Here is a 20,774-nt window from a genome sequence, read left to right as displayed (position 1 = left end):
CATGATTAAATTATTTGAAGTATCTAGATGTCCAGGACTGCAATGGGAAACCTGAGGTTGAGCAGGTGAGAAAACCTGGTGTGGCTGTGTGAGAGCAGGAGGTACAGCTGGGAAGGAGCCTCAGTCCCAGCTCAGGTCGTGCGAGAGTGAATGCTCCAGAGGGCTGCTGGATGGTCAGACAGGAAGTTTCTTTACAAGTTTTATCTTCACCCATAAATAATTTCTGTTCTAAGCTGTTGTTAACCTGTTTTTGCATTCCTTTCCTATGAAAAGGTGCTTAAATTTAAGTAGAGTGCAGCAAAGAAGAACCCATTCTAATGCCAAGACAACTTAAAAAGGTAAGATGTGGCCAAGGACTCAGAGGTTTTAAAACTGTTTGCTATCATCTTAAAAAAATCTCAAATTTTGCCTGTAAAAAGAAAAATAAAGGAATTGTGTCAATCTTTTACCACTGAAAACTGTCAGATATATTTCAATAGAAAAAAGCAGAATTTTCTTAGGCGTCTAATATTTTAATAGGATAAAGCAGAGGATGATCATATTTACACAAATAAATATGGTATTTTTAGTAATTTTTAGTAATTTTTTAGTAATTTTTCTCCTTAATGCTTTTCGGTTGAAAGCATCTATTCTGCTCATAGACTTATCTGAATGTTCAGGTCTGAATTGATACAAATAAGAACAAATTTATATTTACTGTTATTCTCATCCCTGTGAGGTCCTTTTAAAAGACTGAACCTTCTGGGAAGCATGTTGAGACATTTCCTTTCTTCATAACTGAACAATTTCCTTGAGCATTTTCTCCCCAAAAATCTCAGCATCAGGTTACCTCGCAGCCCTTGTTCTGAAAACCATGAGGTATGGCATGGAAATCTCCACTATTAATAGGTGAGAAGGCTGCACCCCTTTCCCTGACTTTAGGTGCTGTGGTATTGTATTGCTCATTAATCAATAATTAGCCATATTGTTATAGATGACTTTATGAAAGCATGAAAGCACTTTTGGCAAAGCAGTACAATTTGTTCCACACATGGCAGTCTGCCTTAGCAACAAGGACTGGAATCACACTTCTCATTTTGAAGTCACACTAGGAGATTTTTCAGGTATTGGAACTGCACTTTCAAACCTCTTTGTGCTCTCATTTAAGATGTCTTTGGTGATCTCTTGTGAAATCCTGACTGCTGACAACAGGTACATTCAAATGGAAACTAAATTTCATCTGTTTCAGGAATAAATCCCATATGTATTCAAAAGAAAGCTTTCTCTGAGCCTATCAATCAGCAAGTCATGTTGGAAAGAATTCAGACATCACTAAATAAACATGATGACTTGCTCTGTGCTGAAAATATTGATGTTGAATATTCAATATATAATGACATAAGGTAAAAATATTTGTTTGGTCTTATCTCTCTCAGAAAGCAAAGTGAGCTACATTGTTTTATAGTGACACTTAGATATAACAGATGTATATGTCTTTTGGAAACATCTTGAAATGCAGAGGAATTGTGTGAAAGTGAGAAACAAGCCTTGCATTGCTTGCTTCCAATTCTAGCAAAGAACAGCAGACAGCCAGTGCACCTTCATTTAAAGCCGTACAGTCTTTACCCCTGCCTCAGTTTTGTTTCATGTGTGTTTCAAGTGTGTTTAATGATGGAGGAGGGCATGGTTTTTCATGAAGTTGAAAGAAAGAATAGGATCACCAAGAGTTCATAGAAACTTCAATTTCATAAAGTCATCTAAAAAAACCTTTCTTGCACAATATGGGTTTTACTGATATTTCTGTTTCCTTCATATCCTAGGAGAGCATTTTGTTTCTCACTGGCCTACACACTGTTCTGAAAAGAAGAGAGAAGGCCAAAAGACCACCAGAATATTTTCTCTTTTAAAAAATCCCAGTTGTTCTGGAGTATCAAACATGTGCATAAAGCAATATGGATCATCTGTTTTTATCTCAGAAAAAAAAAGTGCATGTGTGCATAAATGCAATGATATTACATATTACTTCTAATAGAAACAGAGAACACCTGATTCATTTGTGAATTAAACATAATAGTTTCATTTTCCTTAGATTTATGTCTTAGAGAGAATAAAAAATTGAAAAATAAAAATTATCCTAAATAATAGGATATTATTAAATGTTTTGTTTTTAAAAATATTTGTTTATAAAATTTTTTTGTTTATAAAATATTTTGTTTATAAAAATATTTTGCCACTAAAATATGTGGGTTGCAGTCGTTTGATAGCTCTAATGACTCATGACCATGTCCAGTGGACTACAGCCATGCTAACCCAGTGTACCATCTATCCAGGAAGAACAGGATACCTGAAAAAACCACATTCTTGAATTTGACTGAAGGCATCTCCAATGGTGGAGAACTAGATTGACCATGACTCTACAGTATTGTCAAAGCATAATTTTAAGCCATAGTGGCCCACATCAGTGCTAAAAAGTGGTTATGTACAGCACTTTTTATGTTGTAGATAAAACCAACTCTTTTTTTTACTTTACTTGACTTTGTTTCCTTTTACCACTGTGAGAAATGTAGAGTTGAGAAATGCATGCTTACAAACCAACTAGCTGATGTGGGAGAAGGCTTTCTGAATTAAATTGCTTAGAAAAAAAAATGGGCATAATGTCTCTTTTACATAGCATTTCCATCACTGGGGCTTTTCGGTTTTTGGATTTTTTTAGGAAGAAGTTTGTTAAAGTTATTCCCTTACAGGTATTTAACTAGGCAGTACCAAATGTCATTCAAATGATGCAGAGCCTTGTGATATAATATCCTACAATGTACCTAAGTTGTCAAAGTCATAATTTCATTATTTGATCTTTTATTATCCTGACTTCTAGGGTGCAATATTTTTTTTTTTTTTAACTGAGAGAATAATTATATAATCATGTTAGAACACATATCTGATACAAGGACCCTCAGTTTTTTGTTCCTTTTTCTTATATATAGGGTTACACATATACATATGTACATATTTACTTGGGCCTAAAATTCTGGATAGGTGCTAGGTGTTCCAAGCATTTTTGGACAGAATATTAGTAAAATAAGGAGAATAAGTGCACAGACAAGCAACTCACAATTCAGCTGTTACTGAATGTTTTAAGGAAGTTTTTAAAGTTTTTTTTGTTGTTTTTTTTTGGTTCTTTTGATGCTTCATTTTTGTATGTAATACTATGAAAATGGTGAGGATCTTTGCTGCTGAAACTACCTTGGTTGTATACAAATACAACCTAGAAAATTTATCAAATGTCTATGTTTTCCATAGCAAAGTCTCAACTAGGTACTAAATATATTTATATTGATTGAAATGTATAGAAATATTTTTAAATTATATAATATTAAATGTAATATTTTATAAGACTATATCTAATATTAATAAGGTTTCCTTTGAATATACCATATGTTTATACCTGTCAATGTCCATGTCCTCAAAATCTTTTTTATTGTAATAAAAAGCGTATTATAATGTAACCTTTTATGTCATGATTTTATGTCTTATTTTATAAGAATATAAAAAAAATAAGCTTCTTTCCATATGTTATCTATAGAATCATCATATCATGTTTGCTATAAATTGAATTCCTCGTGAGACAACATAATGCAGAAAGGCTGTGTGCCATTGGTGAAATGTATAAACTTGTATAAAGGGAGACCTAAGAGTTCAGGAATGATCTCATAGGAGCTGCTCAGACCAAATTTGAATATTTTTAAACCCTAAAGCAATGCTACCATATACTTGGAAAGAAAACTTAATTTCTTTAGACTTTAATGAGTGCACACAGCAGATGGGAAGATACAAATTCCAAAGGGAAAAGTGAAAGTTGGCAAAAAGGAAAATCACCTCACTTTCAAATACAAATATAACAACTATACCAGCTTTTGGCAATATGTTTCTGCCATGTTGAAGTTTTTTTTATTATGTATGGATATATGGAGATCAGGGAGTTCACACAACAAAGGTGATCCTTTATGTTGCTTAAGAATCATAGAATAGAATTGTTTTGTGTTGACTTTGTTACTTAGGGTGGGGAATAGTTTCCTCTAGAGCTTTATATCTTGGCTTCTGCTTGTTTTGCACTTAGCACATACATCCCTTCCAAAAATAGATTGTTTTGACCAGCACTCACCTGAATGAGGTGTAGGTTTCTGGCACACTGCATTTAGTTCAAAGCATAAATTTATTTTTGTAGACAAGATTAAAAATACATACAGTGCCACATATTTTTATTAAATTCAGAATTCTGTAAACATAATTTTATTGATTTTTAACATTAGTTCACTTTAAGTAGGATACTGAAAATGGCCATGGTTTTATTCTTGATATCAAAAAGCAGGTAACTAATGTTCAAAATTATTTTCAATCCCACGGATCATTGGCATCAATCACTGCTCACTAGTGAGATGGTAGTATTCAGGTGTCAGCTGCTACAGAAAAACAAAAATTAAAAAAAACCCAAACCTCAAATCTTTGAATATTTTTTTCTTTTAAAAAAATTAAAATTTCATTTTGAAAAAAAATGGAGGTAGCTCATGGAGTTTTCACTCCTTGGCACATCAAATCATTTTGTTTCAATCTTTTCTCCATTACATAAAATATGATTGATTCTATGCCCAACTTTGAGATGCTGAGAGTTATACTGCACATTATAGCTTTTCTGCTAGGCCAACACAATGGCAATGGTCATGCTGATATCAGAAAATAAATCACAGTCAGTGTATGCTCTTTGTGGCATAAGCAAAAAGTCTTTAAATAATAATAGTGGATTTTTTTATTGTATTTAAGCAAACTAAGCTTGAGTGGAAGATCCCTTAAGATCAGACTTCATGTTAGTGCAAAGAATTGCAGTAAGCAGGACATGTATCAACTTGAAGCCTCTCTAGATATCTCCACTGCTTAACCATCAAAGTTTAGACTTGCATTTTCCAGGCACCCTTACTGTGGAATCCTCTGGCTTTTATTAATCAGACCTCTGTTAACATTTTCAGGAGTTTTCTATTTATTTTGACTGTGAGTGGATGCATTATTGAATTATTAAAATGTTGCTCTTTTTTGAGGAACAAGTTCTTTGCTTTAGGTTAACATTAGCCCAGGAATTATAGTACAAAAGTAATTATTAGGTTATTAATATAACAAGTCTTTGTTTTAAATATAATCGAGTTTAATCTTGAGAATAATGTTCATACTTAATTTTACCATGGAAAAATCCCACCAAGAAACCTCTTCTAAATCACAGAAAGCATAAATGCCAGTAGCTTTATAAGAGCTAACATTTTATTGTTATTAACATTTCTAGATAAAAAAGTTTACAGTTCATTATGATTTCATAATGCATTTCATACAGTTTTATATATGATACAAAGCCATACCTACAGGTATGATAGACTGCAGTTCAGGCACGCTGGTTATTTGCAGTAGAAATGGAAAGAAGGATCTGTGGATGAATTTATTCAAGGCTCCATGCTGTGTCTTATACATTAATCATGAAGCATCATGTTTATGCAAATATGCAGCAGCTTAATTAGGCATACAGAGTAGAACATTTGGAATAATGTTATGAGCTATTGGGCTTCTGAAATATGTTCCTCAGCCAAATTTCCAAAACCAAAGTATATCTGAGATGATTTTATTATTTTTGAAAACAGGTGTACAATTGTCTTCTTGGTGCTAATTTCATGCCTTCAACTTTAAAATAAAGCTTGATCCCAGTTGGCATGACATTTTCCTTGTCACTGTGGATATTCTGAATCACTGACAAGAAAACAAAATGTTCATTCAGAGATCAGACATGCTGAGAATTTTGAGAAACCTATAATACTTTGAGAATTTTTTGTTGTCTGTTTTGAGCATTCTGTCTTCTGAAAATATTGAGGTTGAATTTGGCACTTCCATTCTTCTTGCTACAATATGTGATTAATCAAAAGATCCTTATTCACATTCTGATAATTCAATACCTTAAATGTAAATATTCAGAATATTAAGCATTCCACTTCAAAATACAAAATTTTATTACACTAATTAATTTATAATCTTATCCAAAAATTACTCTTTAATTACTATTACTAATTACTTGAAGTTACTTCTGTATTTCCTATTTCCATGAATGTTTGTTAGGTTTTCTTCACATCTGTTAAAAAGTTAAGCAGCAATTTATTTACTTTTTGGTACCTGCTGTAAAGAAAAAGGAATTAGTACTTACAAACCAAATCACTAGTGTTATAGTAAACACAGTAACACAGTATGGTAAACACTAAACAATCCTAAAATAATAACACCTTTTGCAAAATAAGCTAGTATTGTTTGCTGGGATTTTAGCATATGATCTATACATTCTTCATTTGTTCTGAGGTTAGTATATAGATCAAATTCCATCTATACATCATAGCAAAGACACTGTGCTGCCTGACAGCAATAATTATGAATGACAGCAAAAGCAAATGTCTGAAGAATGCTATAGAAAGAGGAAATTATAACCTTTAAACTAAAGTGCTGGTATACATAGAAATATCTGAAGGTACTCCCTGCTGTGGTGTCACATGATGCATGGAGAGTCTAGTGGAAATGGGTGTTCCAGCTTCAGCAAAGCATCAAATGGAAGTAAAACTGTAAAAAATTCAGGTGGTGAGCAAAATTAATGTCCTTTTTAAAAGATATGAGAAAGAGAGTATGACAGCGTGAGATTTTGTGGTTTTTAAATTGCAGAGGACACATCATCATCTGAATTTCACATCACAGGATGACGAGAAGACCAATGGTCTTCCTCCTGTCCAGCAGAGGATTATTGGAGCCCCTTATAAGGAAAAGTATTATGTATTTTGTTGTATTTTATGATCATATAAGTACCTTTCCTGAATATTCCTGTATTTTGGGAACACAGAAAGAAAATTATCAGAAATTAATAATTTATATTTGTTATTAATGATCTATACATGCACTTTACAAAAGGCCACAACTTCATATGCGATGTCAAAAGAATCCAAACTTGAACACATTTAATGCTTCAAGAGCTCCATAAGCAGTCTGAAATCTGTTTTCTCATTTACATCCAGTTTGATCAGTATCTTCTCTGACATTTACCACAGTGCACAAAAGGTGACACTTCACATTTTCCCATTTTAAGTTTTCTGTGAAGAAAAATATTCCCTCGTTTCCTCTAGGATCTGAGTGCTATCAGTGAGTGGCAGTCTGGCTCTTGGTACAGGTCTAGATGCGATGAGAGAAGAACTTCCTTTACAGCCAGAGGGAACAATTTGTGATGACATCTCTTAAATTTCAGCTCGGAGCTGCCTGGAGCACAGTGAGCTTTCAAAAACATGTAATGAGACAAAAAGTTGATTTCCACAAAGACACTCATCACTTGCAAATTAGCAGAGTTATTTCTCAAATTTTCATTGTTTCAAGTAAATCACTTTCTTCTTGACTTTGGAGAGTGAGAAATATTGTATGTTGAAATTCTTCTTAATTACTCTTAGCAGTTATAAAAATAGAATTAAATTTTAATTTAAAAACTAGAACAATGCAGATAAGAAAATAAAGACTAATTACTATATTTTTAAAAGCCCTTAATACTATGAGCAGTCTTGTGCCTTCAAAACACAGAATAGGGATATTCAGAATTCACAGACCTGTCAGTTACACAACAAAGTTAAAATTGAGATTAAATTTCTATAACCTAAATAATAAAATAAAAAGTTATTAAATGCCTTCACTTTCTTGGGCAACATTATTTTAACAGAAAATAAATTGAAAATATGTTGCAAATGTGATTTGCTCCCCCAGAAACTCTGAAAAATACAGTAGTCTTTTTGCACAGGCATAATCATCAAATTTTATAAATTTGAGGTTGTGAACAAGGCAAGAATATTTTTTAAAAATATATCTTTTGAATCAATCAAATATACTTTATTTTATTGTTAAACTGAGAAAGCCTCCATTCTTATAAAAATATATTTCAAAGCATAAACATTATTTGAAACTGGAGAATGTCAGCAGTAGACTTTTGCAAGAAGGTTTAGTGCTGTTGAGTGAGTCTATTTTATTTTTACCTTATAAGAAGTTTTACACATTCCTTAATCTTCAGAACAGTTTTTCTGAGATCTACTTTCCTTCCAGCCCTTGCATCCATGTTGGGATGATTCCCTTGTCTTCTCTGACTTGAAAGTGGACTTCAACATATTTCAGTTGCATTTTGTCTAACACATGGATTTAACTTTCACAAGAAGCATATGCATCCAGCAGTAAGGGTACCTAAACTATGTGTCCTGACACCAAAGGAGACTTAGCTGACTGGAGACAGGATCAAAATTCTCAAAACAATAGCACTTTGGAAATCTGGTGTTATGAGTGTCAAAACACATTCTCCTGAAATGTGTTGCTGACTCCTCCAATTCACCTCCATGTCTTCTTAAAGTGCTTCTGTTTTCTACATGCCTTCTTGAAAAAATACAAGGTTTAAAGTTTGTCCTAAACCTATTATCTCTTTCAAAATGGTATTTTCTCAATTGTGTTATCCTTTTTTGTTTTTGAGACTCTATGACATTTTAAACAGTGAAATTCAAATGTCTGCATATCAAGGACTTTTCAGAAAGTTTGGGCATCCTCTTTGGAAAACTAGTGACAAGGTTTACTGATTTATTTCTCAAGAGGTCTTAGACAATAATCTGCTTAGGAGGGAAAGAGTGAGAGTTGTTGATTCAGAACAGTGTCTGCCTTTCTTTCAAGAAATCATTTCCTCTTTCATACAGTTTCTCAACAACAAATCCATCAGTGCCCTTTGCTCTTGTGAGTAACTCTCAGCTGTAAAGAAAGCTACTGTAGAGGGACAGCCAGCTGCCTAGGATTACAAATTACAGCATAGATTCCCCCACACTAGACAGATTACTCATCATAGCCCCTGACACTGCTGTTTCTCAGAGGTCATTCTGTTGCTGTCTAGTGGCAAGTGATTGTAACAGTGGATGCATCCTTTTATGCCTGCCTCACTGCGTTGACATTTCTGGTTTTGTATACATTTTATGTAGTTCCTTACATTGTTCCTGAGGATGTCAGCCTCTTCTTTCTATCTGAAAATATTTGTATTCATATCTTACTCAAATAGGATTGTTGACTGTCACTTTCTTACTTTATTTTTTTGTAGACAAGCTTTGAAGAGTTAAGTCAAATGATTCTTACCTGTGGCTGGAGTTTGTTATTTTGTTTAGGTTACCTTGTGTCTTATCATCTCACTATCTTCTATTCCTACTAGATAAATTCAAAGATTAACAGTAAACAATATCTGACTGCATTTGTAAAACATATGTAAAATATGATTTAGTGTTTACCTTTTCTTTGCATGCATAATGACCACCCTTTGGTTTAAATTTATTTTACAATGGCAGTGATACCAAGAATGATGGAATTAAAGACCAAAATATTTTCATAATCAAGGTATATTTGGAAGATTTAGCAGCATTATTTTATACAGGTATTTCCATAGGTGCTCTGCATTTTGAAGTACATTTTTAATAACTGGAGCAGTACAAAATCTTCATATGATCTTTCAGAGCTGCAACTTGCAAAGCCCCTGATAGTCATTGCACTGTTACAAATCTTCTTTGCAATTATAATGTTATCTGTGTGCACAGTGCATTTGAACTGTTGTCACAACTACCTCACAGTTTTCTAGAATGCCCATTAAATCAAAAATGTTCCACAGTTCTTTAGTTACTATTCAGATGTTGGTTTGGGTTCTTTTCTCATAGTGCTAAATTAGTCGACTCTTAAAATATTGATTTAAGCCCTTAGGGTTGCACACTGATCTAAGACACGTTTGTTGAAAACTGAATTATAGATAAGATTTCCCCCATGCTAGAAGAGAATAGCTTAGATATTCAAAGAGAACTTGGTGACCTACCCATTTTAAAATTGCAAAACTTACTTATTTTAATTTAATTATTCCTAGAATTACATAATACTTAAGACACTGAGTTGGATGAAGTTAGTAACAAAAATATTTGAGCAGGCTGTTCTCTAAAGAATTAAAAATTACCTTTTATGCAAATTTTCATATAATTAGGGATAGTGACCTTGGCTCAAATAAGAAAACATACCTTCTATTTTATAAAACTAAACTGCCATGATAAAATTAATGATAAAATTATTTCTTTGTTGTTTTATTTTTTTAGTTATTATATTTAATTGAAAAACACAAATAGTAAAATCTAAGAGAATGTAAAAATGGAATATGGCTAACATTCTAATAACATTAAGTGTTTTGTTAATTTACAATGCATTTGGATGTATTTTGTGTATTTATTAATTTTTTTAGCAATTTTCAAAATCATAAGATATTCTGTTTATGGTGAAAAGCCTTATAGACCAAATTTATTGTATAAATAAGCAGATAACATCAACATGTCATATAAGTCACCACAGCTATATGTAACTTCCTTGTGCACTTGTCTACATGCTGAATTTATGTGGTTATCAGAAACACAGAATTACTTAGTGATACAAAGTGAAGAATTCCATCCTTTGATGACAAAACAATGTTAAAGATGAGGAATGTGGATATGAAAGCCACATAGGAAATGAAATTTTTGTATGAAGAAAGGAAATCCCCTGATTCCCAAAAGAAATTACCAGATATGCAAGGGCAAAGTGTCATATTGAATTTTGATCTATGAATTTGAACTTCAATTCAACCTAAATTGCCCAGACTTATAAGAGGAGTTCCTCAGCTCATGCTAGTTCCATGTCAGAATCCTTACAATGAAGTAATTCTACATTTTTCAAAAAATCCCCAAACTGATTCTTTGGAGAGGTTTAATGTCAAGATGCAAATTCTGAGTATTAGATTACATTGAGATAATCATTGCATAAGAAGAAATACGTAATTGAGGTATGTTTTTTTAATTTTTCCTTCTACGCCAGATTTGCCCTATATTCTTCATATCATTGAGCCATAGTTCTTCAAGAGTAGAAGAAAAAGAGTGGCAAGTTTTGTGCAAGAAAGTATGTACTGGAAGAAGAGCTGGATTCCTGTCTGGTTTTTTGTTGGTTTTTTTTTTTTTTTTTTGTCCTTTATTCTACAGTTTAAGATATGAATAAATCTACTGCAATACGAACAGTCCCTGAAGAAGAGACAGAGAAGAGGGTGGCTCTGTCACTCTTACCTTTTTCATGACATCCAGCTTAAGCTTACCAGTATGTTAATTTAAACACAGTTAATACACTACATATATATCTATCAGTAGAGTTTATAAGCAACAAAGTTAAATCTTAACTGACTGGGACATATGGGACCTGGTTGTACAGCCATCAGCAAGCAGTCTGGGATGCATTAAGAGGGACTGCAGAACCTCAGAAGTGGTAAAGGGCTCAAGCTTGAGTAGTTATTTCATGAGTCCTCCAGGCTAAGGAGGTGGAGCACAGGAGGGACTCTTCATCAGGAACTTAATAATAGGACAGGGACATGTGTACAAATTGAAAGAAGAGAAATTTAAGCTTACATTAGAAAGAAAATCTTTACAGTGAGGGTGGTGAGATAGTGGAACCGGTTGCCCAGGGAGGCTGTGGGTGCCCCAACCCTGGCAGTGGCCAAGGCCAATTTGGAGAAGGCCATGAGCAACTTGGCCTAAAAGGAGGTGTCCCTGTCCATGGCTGGGGAGGCTGGGACTCCTTTGAGGAGTTGATCTTTAAGGTCACTTCCGACCTTTAATTTTCTATTACTCCATAACTGGATATGCAAATATGTGCAAATAGAAAATAATCTTGAATTTTTTTTTGAAAGAAATGTATGAAGCAATGGCATTGGACAGCCCTCATACAAAACACCAGATAAATTGTATTTGCACTGTGTAACAATTTTTTGTGTTTTATCCCATGTAAGAGGTAATGCTAAAGCAAACTATTAAGCCATGCCAAAGAAAGTGCAGAGATATCTTAGTGCTTAGACCAATTAGGTATGCAGAAGATAACCTATCCTTAGAAGGACCATGCTGTCACACCTATACTTTTTCTGGAATACAAAATTGACCAAGTAGTTCATAGGGAAATGAGAATGTAAGCTTTATTATCCAATGTAGATATTAATTATCCTATTGCATTTGCACATATTCTACTGGTGGACTATGTGCAAAAGTTTTGAATATCAGACCACAATGCAAGCATAAAAGGATTTATGCAAATTTTTGCAAGAAAATACTTAAAAGAGAGCATGTGGAAATATGACGTGCATTATGTCCACATATATCATGGTGAACTTTAGCAGACAGGCTTTTCTTCCTGCAAGCATTAAAAAAAAAAAAGAAATAAAATTAACTTATGGGTAGCTGGACAATAATATCTTTATCTGTGGCTGTCATGACAAGGAGAGCATTCTGGATTTGTGCATTTTTCCACTGATCTCTGTTCACAGATTCATACTTCTGTTCACGGTTTTAGGTAAAGCAATAGTGTTATTTAACTAACTTGCTATATCATCTGTTGGACTTTTGGTCTAGAAATTAATGAGCATGTTTTGAAGGGAAATGCTCACAGACAGATCTGATAGGCTAATTTTTTAAAGACATCTTAATAAATCAGAAAAAGAATCTAGTAACTGTGTGTTTTATCTATACATAAAAAGCTCATAAACTTTCCTCATATATATTGGATTTATTATATTTCTCCAAAGCAATTTGAAAAGCACTGAATTATACTCCCTTTCAGGTTCCAAAAGAACTTTAGTAATAAAAGAAGAAGATTGTTGCTGAAATTCATTTTCTTATGGATTTATAGGAAAACTAAAAATTGCTTTGATGTCTTTTGCATTCCCTTGCCAATTTAAAAAAAAAGAAGAAGAAGGAAAAAAAAGATAAAAGAACTTCTATTAGATTTAACAACACTCTTCTCCTCTCCCCCCACTTCAAACCTCATTTATCTTTTATGAGCCCTGGGCATCTTGCCATAATAAAACTGTGAATACTAGAGTTCTATAATAATTTTTTGGTTTTTCAAATTTTTTTTACCCTAACTACTCATTGTGGCACTGACCCTACTATTCAAGAATTCGGGTTGAATGGGCCAAAACTTTAAACATTACAGCATATAGTTCAATATTCAAAGCACTGAACTTGGGCAATTAAAGCACCAAATTTTCAGAGGGATTGCTAGCTCCACTTGCTGCTAACAGCCTTCCTTGCAGCTTACTATTGCCTAAAAATAATCACTGGGATATACATTTTTTCAGGAGTTGTGGGGACAAGAGAAAATATTAACATATATGAGAAAATGTATAAGCATTAAATGTATATTACATACATACAAGGATGTCACACATCCCTGAATTAAATTGATTTTTTTCTATTAATTTCCATTGGATGATTTTCTGCAATAAAATTATTAACTTCTAGTGAATCAAAGAACTTTTGATTATATCTCAGTGAAGGTCTTATTTTTTCAGTTTTCTGAAAATATGGACCTTATTTACCATCTAATCTCTTTTTCCTGTTCATATAAAGGCGTTCTTTTGCCTTTGAAAAGTAGATCCAATGAAGTCAAAGACAAAGGTATTGTTTATTTTGGTTAAGTTGAAGCAATATATTAAAGGGGAGGTTTTTCAGACGTCTGTAATGAAAAGACCTGCATTAGAGTATCTGTCCAGACCTCTTTTAAAAAAACTGGAGACAAAACCAGCCATTTGGAGTGAATGATTCTAATATAAAGAAGGAAATTATTTCCAGTGAACATTTCCCTGAAATTGTCTTTTTTTTCCTGAGATTATACTTGGAGTTAGGTTTCTATACCTGCACCATAATGTTTAATCTTAGATGTCGAAAAATCCTCCCATATTGCCAGCTTAATTTTAACAGAAATCAAAGATTTTTGTCATTAATTTCAACTGAATTACAGTATAACTTGTTAAAACATTTGTAAGCAACATAAAAACCTGTATTCTAGACTGAAATATAAACGTAGGTTATAATTGCATGCATACTGCTCAAAAGCTATTCCTTGGTTCAAAGGCAAAGGAAGCAAGAGCAACATCTGAAGGACTTGTGGATTTTGTCTGGAGAATTTTGTGTTTTAAATGTGACCAGTAACCCAATATTGAAACTCCTGCATTCACCAACTGAAGCTATGCATCAGAGTTGGAAAATATGAAAAAAACTCCAATATAATACAGGAGGAAAACTGATACACATTTCTCTTGAATATGTTGTGTTTATAATTTTGAAGGTACAATAAAGACAGTGGCCAGCAGGTTACCCTATATTACCGACTTCCTATTGAACAGGTGGATAGAGGGAAAATACTAAACTGGAGATTGCAATCAGAGTAGAGTTTGGTACTTAAAATCACAGAGATGCAGAAGATATAAGGGAACAAGGCTTTGGAAGGGAGTCAGATCTGTGTAGACTTCTTAAAAACATTACTTTGAAGAAATTACCTCTATGCTGTAATATTTGAGCCTTGGTTTTCTTAGTCAGTCCACCAACAAACACAATGAATGTGTTAATAGATGTCGTGGAACTCAATTCCAATATTGACAGAAACCATACCTAAGAATTCTAGGGCATTTTTGTAATACAAGGTATTTTTGAAATTTCTTCAGTATTTTATTTTCAGAGTTCCTAAAGTCTTTGTTTTAAAACTGTGGAAGTGAAACCAATTAATCAAAGGTTGCAAAGTACCATAAAATCAAAGAAAAGTGAGATTTGATATCAATCTTATTTTCTCTGTCAAAGATGTAAGTGTAACAGGTGCCTATCACTGAAAATATTAGTTCTTTATTAAAATTATAGAAGAGACATATAATTCATGATTTTCTGACCTTTTCCTGGAAGGAAGTAAAATAATTAATTTTTCAAAAATAGGAAAGAAATGACTGAAAAAGAAGAAATTTGAGTCCAGGTTCTCAGCAAAGTCTGTCAAAATGAAGTGTTGGTGATTTCTAGAAAGAGGAAAAATTCAATACATCAGACTGTGAATTGAAAATACAAAAACCCCAGGTTTCTTGTTTGTTTTGATGGAGGGATTTGTTTGTTTGTTTGTTTGTTTCCTTTGACAAGAATCCTGTGGAATTTATTGGAGTTCTAAGAGCTTAAGATGGCTTATATTTGTCAAGTCAATTTTACCTTTTTCATGCTGGGGAAATTCTTTCTGTCTCTTGTGTGGATAAAAAGTCTTTTCTGGACAGCAAGTTTGTCAAAGTAGAATAGTTAGAAAAAGCTTCAAGAAGAAAAGAAGGCTAGCATTTGTCTTCACTACAGAGGAACTTTTATGTTTCATAGGTAGTGGTCAGATTTATTGTAGGAAATAATGATTTGGGAAAATATCAGCTTTAGGATGTTTGGAGTATTTTCTATCCAAGACTACACATACAGTTTTTCAGTAAAATAAGGTCATTCAAGGCTAAGATGTTTATTCAGTTGTGATATAAGTCCATGACTTCAAGTGGTCCCATAGAGAGGGTAAGTCTTTCAAACACAAACTGAAAAATGTCAAGCCTGAATTCTGAGTAGAAAAAGATTTGTGTGCTTTGGTTTTGTCTACTTCATATAAGAAATTAAAAAAAAAAAAAACAACAACCACAAACAAAACAACTTTTTCCTTCTTTTCCTTTTCCTTTTCCTTTTCCTTTTCCTTTTCCTTTTCTTTTTCCTTTTCCTTTTCCTTTTCCTTTTCCTTTTCCTTTTCCTTTTCCTTTTCCTTTTCCTTTTTTTCCTTTTCCTTTTCCTTTTCCCTTTTTCCATTTCCCCTTACCCCTTTCTCTTCCTTTTTCTTTATGTGCTTATATCAAGGGCATCTTTTTAAAGAAATATCAAGTTCAGAGCATACCAGAAACTACCCGGAGAATTATATACATTTCTCTTGAGCTGGTCTAGTTTTCAGGTAATGAACCTTCTTCTTTTTATTCTCACCATGACATTGGTTTTTTAATTTTCAGAACTGATTTTAAATTATTCATTTTCTGTGAAAATTACATAGTGGTTATGAGGCTTCCAAATATGTATTTTCCAATTTATTTTCCATTTCATAATTTAAAAAATCAAAATATTCCAAATCCTATGTATCATTTATAATTTGGAAGATAGCACTGCCTTTCTGTGACTAAACAGTTGATTTCTCCAGTATGTAGAAGGCAATAAGATTTTTATTTTAATCCTTTGCTGTGTTGTTCATATAGTTGAGAAGTCTGGAAGTGTATTCCCGATTACCACACTTCAGGAACAAGGAAATTCTGATATAAAAATCTAAAATCAATACAAAAAGAAATCTATAAGATGACACTTTTACACTGAAGCATCACAACCTGGAGTAAACCGTGGGTCCATACCATGATCTGTAAGTCACTGATAACAGCTTGGATCCATTTAGGGGAGTGTTGAATGTGGTCTTACAGACCTCATCTCTTAGTTTGTCCTTTAAATAATGGGAAGGATAACAGCCCTCAAAACACTGGGGTTGATTCATGAAGTAGATTATCCTTTTTCTATAAACAAGAATAAAGAGGGTGTGAATAAGCTTTAAAATACCTGAGGCAGAAGTGGATATTTCCATTTGCATATATTTCCTCCTAATAGCTTTCTGCTTCGTATTAACCCAGCAGCTGGAATAAAACTTACCAGAACAAACGGTGGTCTCCCAGGAACCTTCATGCTCTCAAGCCAATTGATTAATGTTACATAATAGCTTGATATTCTTATTTAGTGAGTTTCTCCATGTGAGTTTTCCATGCATTTCATCTCTGGTCTAGTCTCCCTTCAGCCTAAGACCATTAATATATGCTGTATCTGGGTGTTGCTTGGATCCATTTCCATGCTTTGTATCTTTGTGCTATATCAGTGCAAAGAAAACCAGGTAAGATACAGCACGTACATTCCCAAAAGGTATGCAAGCAAAATGAACAAACCCAAGTTTCCAGCCTTACTGCAGTACTGCCAACACTAGCCACTCCACTGGAGAAAGGGTATTCTGCCCTGTTAGAGTAAGCCTGATGAATCCCTTGATAATCTTTATTCGGTATTTTTCATTCCTGCTCTGTGGATAAATTTTGCATCTTATACACTTTTGTGCTGTAAACAAGAAGCTCTTCTCAGTTTCTCCCTTCATTACTAATCTTATTTTTTCTAACTTCTCTAAATTCGTATCAGTTTATAAAATGCCTTTAGTCCATTTAGTATTGATTACATTTGTTAGTTAGGAATTACTGCAGTGCAAGATAGCATCTGCTATCTTCTCTGGCCCCATCTATTTAATGATGAAGGCTGAGTCAGCCCACAGTCTATGACAGTCATCAGGAACTAAGATATTTGACCATTATTTACATTGAAAAAGTGCAAATTAGAGCAGCAAACCCCAGCTCTACTCCTCTGCTCCTGCAGCTATAAAAAATAGCCTGCTTTTAGAATATTGGCTTTTCTGCAACTGTAGCATATTGCTTTCCTCTTCCTTGATACAACTTTTCTGGCCCCAGAATATGACAAAACATGTTAGAATAAAAAAAAACAATGTTCAAGGCTCCCAGTGCTTATTTGGTAAATATTTTGTGACCCTTTCTAGAAAACATGATAGATTTACTGCATATAGATTCATATAAGGAAGGTTATTTTAAGCAGGATGTGTTCTTTTGCATTGCAAGACCTTCTGCCTATGTTGTTACTTCCTCTGCCATTCATATGCACAAGTAGCATCACTGTATTTGTTAGCATATGAGTTAAAAATAATTGGTAATACTATGCAAAGTGTGTTTTTAACAGAATTCTTAATTGCATTAAAAAAATTACAGCTAAACAGAATGGTGAGCTTCCAAGCAGCCACTCCCTTGTCAGCAACTCCCACTACCCATCAGCAAGCCCTGAGGATCCAAACTTTCCTCAGCTCAGAGGAATAATGCAAGCAATCATACAAGCTGCAATTCTTCCAAAGTTCCAACCTTCCTCTTACTAATATGAGTATTTTACTGAAACTGCTATTGGGCTCAGGGCCACGGGCTTGGAAGCTAGTCTGCATATCATAATAAGTGTACAAAGACAGACAAACTCATGCCTGTGACTGAGCTTTTCTGAACATGCTTGATCTCTGGGATCCCACTCAAAATGTTTTTGTCTCACTGATTTTGTTGCAATTTGCAGTACATTAGTTTCATTCTAATCCAAGGACACAGAGGGTTTTTTAGCACATGTAACAAGGTATACATGATCAAATTCTGCATGTGAGAGAGAACTTCTCTTAAGTCATTAATTTTTGAATCCATCCACTAATTTGGCAAAAATGTTTTACAATCTTTGTAATATTTCCTATAACTTTTATGGAAATATGAAGCCAGATATGTGAGAGAGATGTTATTAATGCCTTTGCTGATTGAGAATTCTTCAGCAGCTGAAATTATAAAAATCAAGCTCCATTGGCTCATGGAACTACTTATTTGAAAATCTGACTCTGAACCTCATAAGCATCTATAGCCTTACTCTTTGACAGATGTTTGGTGTTCTGCATGAAGATGTATCCTACAGAAATGAAACAATAACAATGTTTTCATTTCAGTTGTTTCAATTTTGATGCTTGTTTTCATTCTCATAAGCAAATGTTTTCCTCTTGTTCTTTCATAAACTGCCAAGGGATAAAATAAAATAAATCTCTAAGAACAAAAAGAAAACAATAAACTCTTAAGTGGCTATTTGGTTTTTGTTCAGACTCCTAACAGCTGCTTCATTCTACTTCACTGGTTCCAGATTTAATAAGGCCATATAAGACTTTAAGAAAACAGCAATTAAGAAATCTCTTCTTTTCCTTCTTTTTTTTTTCTTAATTTTTTTCCAGATTCTAACATAAAATCATGTACTCCAGTTTTCCTTTGACTGTAATGCCTGAATTTCTTATTTATAATTTCTTACCTTATTTTTTAAGAATAGTGAAAGTAATAAAGATATTTACTTTCCTTGAGTAATGGCTCAAAATTCCTGTCCTGCATACTGATTAGACTCAAGTCAATAAAATAAATCAATCTTTATTCTGGTGAAATATCAGAATTTTGAAAACCAAAACTAATGAGAAACATCAAAATCTGCTTTATTCTGATCATGTCTGTCTCTGTGTAAGCAGTACTGCAACATTTGAGCAACTGTTGCTATAAAAATTTTCATACATTATCTCTTTCTTTAATAGAACTAAATGACTCAGTCATATTTTAGTTAAGAAAGTTTGCATTCATTTTTTGCCTTTCCTTGGTTTTTACTTTATTAATTTAGGATGTCAGTCTACCCAACTTATTTCAGTTTTGCAATCTTCCTTGGTGATCTCACTGTTCTTAACAAACTCAATGTATTTTGGACCCGCACTTTCTGACGACTATCATAGAGGCGTGCGAGATCCTGAGCTGGAAGGGACCCATTAGAATCACCAAAGTATCATCAATAAGTATCGTGAAACTATCATCAGCAAATGCTCTTGTTATAGTTGAGTTCATTTGTGCACTGGTTAATTTTATTCAGAGTGGGTAGTGTGAGGCCACCTTCTACATTTGTGCTGAAGAGAGCATTGATAACTCAGTGATGTTTTCATTCCTGCTGTGCAGGGCTTACACAAAGACCATTTTACTCTTGCACCAGCAAGGAGGCTGGGAGCGAAAAAGGAGCTGGGAGGGGACACACCTGGGACAGCTGACCCCAACTGACCAAAGATACATAATGTAAAATATGGTGTAACAGCACTGAAAGCTGGGGGAAGGATAAGGAAGGGATGCATGTTTGGAGTGTGATGGCGTTTGTTATCCCAAGTCATTTCCCATGTTGAGGCCCTACTTTACTAAACACCTGCCTGCCCATGGGAAGTCGTGAATGATTTCCTTGTTTAAATTTGTTTGCATGCATAATTTTTGCTTTACCTATTAAACCTTCTCTATCCCCTCATCCCAAGATTTTTCATACTTTTTCTGCCCCATTCCACTAGTACAGTGAATCAGGGGCTCAGACACTTGAATGCACTTGAGGTGCCTTTTTTTGTCCTAAGGTAGACCACGGTCATGTGTATCACTGTTTCTGGTAAGGTGGGGTGGTGTGCCAGGTGTTCACTGAAACAGGAAAAGAATCTGGTTTATTTATGGACCTGAGAAGCTTTAAAGTCTTGTTCGCTTCTCTAGCAATTGAATTGTTTCTGTCCTAATTACAACACCAATACTTCAGTATATTATCTGGCACCTGAAAAAGCCTTTTGACAGTATCAGTGTCCTACTGCTAAATCTTTAATACCATTGACAACACCACCTGTCATCAGAGAGAGTTCCAATGGCAATTTATCTTTATTCCTCCCCTTTGCTCTTTCCTAGAAACCAGCAGAAATGAGATACACAGTTACTAAGGGAGACCTGTAGTGCCCCAAAAATACATTCTTGATAGACTAAATTATCCTCAACTTGAAAATAAAATTAAACTTCAAATTGAATTTTAGACAGTAGTGATAAAATTTTAAAGAGGAAATTGATAGTTGAAAATCTCCTTTCATTTTTAATTAAGTTTCACACACTATTCATCTTATTTTTCCAACATTTGCAATGCTGATTTGACATCTCCAATCCTTGTTTTAGTGTTCAATTTTCTTTAAGAAAAGAAAATGTGTCATTCTTCACTTATATGCCTTATAGCAAAAACAAAACCAAGTGAGAAAGACATCTGTATCTGGTAATAGATAACAGTACATGATCTTCTGGAAATCTTAGTCTGTTTTGATGGATTGTGAGGTTCACTCCATACAGTAACACAGATGAAACTATGCTAATTTTTGCTTTGGTTAAAGAACAACTC

The 20,774-nt window shown here is 33.7% G+C and overlaps 1 long non-coding RNA gene across 1 annotated transcript in view; it reads left to right on the top strand.

Annotated features, from left to right (window-relative positions):
• Positions 1-18,788, top strand: part of LOC146767349 (uncharacterized) — a 42,161-nt gene extending 23,373 nt beyond the window's left edge. The window contains exon 2 of the long non-coding RNA XR_014955623.1: positions 274-18,788. This is a non-coding gene — a long non-coding RNA (uncharacterized LOC146767349). The remainder of the gene's footprint in view (positions 1-273) is intronic.
• The last annotated feature ends 1,986 nt before the right edge of the window (positions 18,789-20,774 follow it).

The sequence above is a fragment of the Lonchura striata genome, chromosome 5 (assembly GCF_050655825.1).
Source record: "Lonchura striata isolate lonStrDom1 chromosome 5, ASM5065582v1, whole genome shotgun sequence".
NCBI classification, from domain to species: Eukaryota; Metazoa; Chordata; class Aves; order Passeriformes; family Estrildidae; genus Lonchura; species Lonchura striata.
The sequence above is the reverse complement of the archived record's forward strand: the minus strand, read 5'-3'. Positions and strand labels throughout refer to the sequence as shown.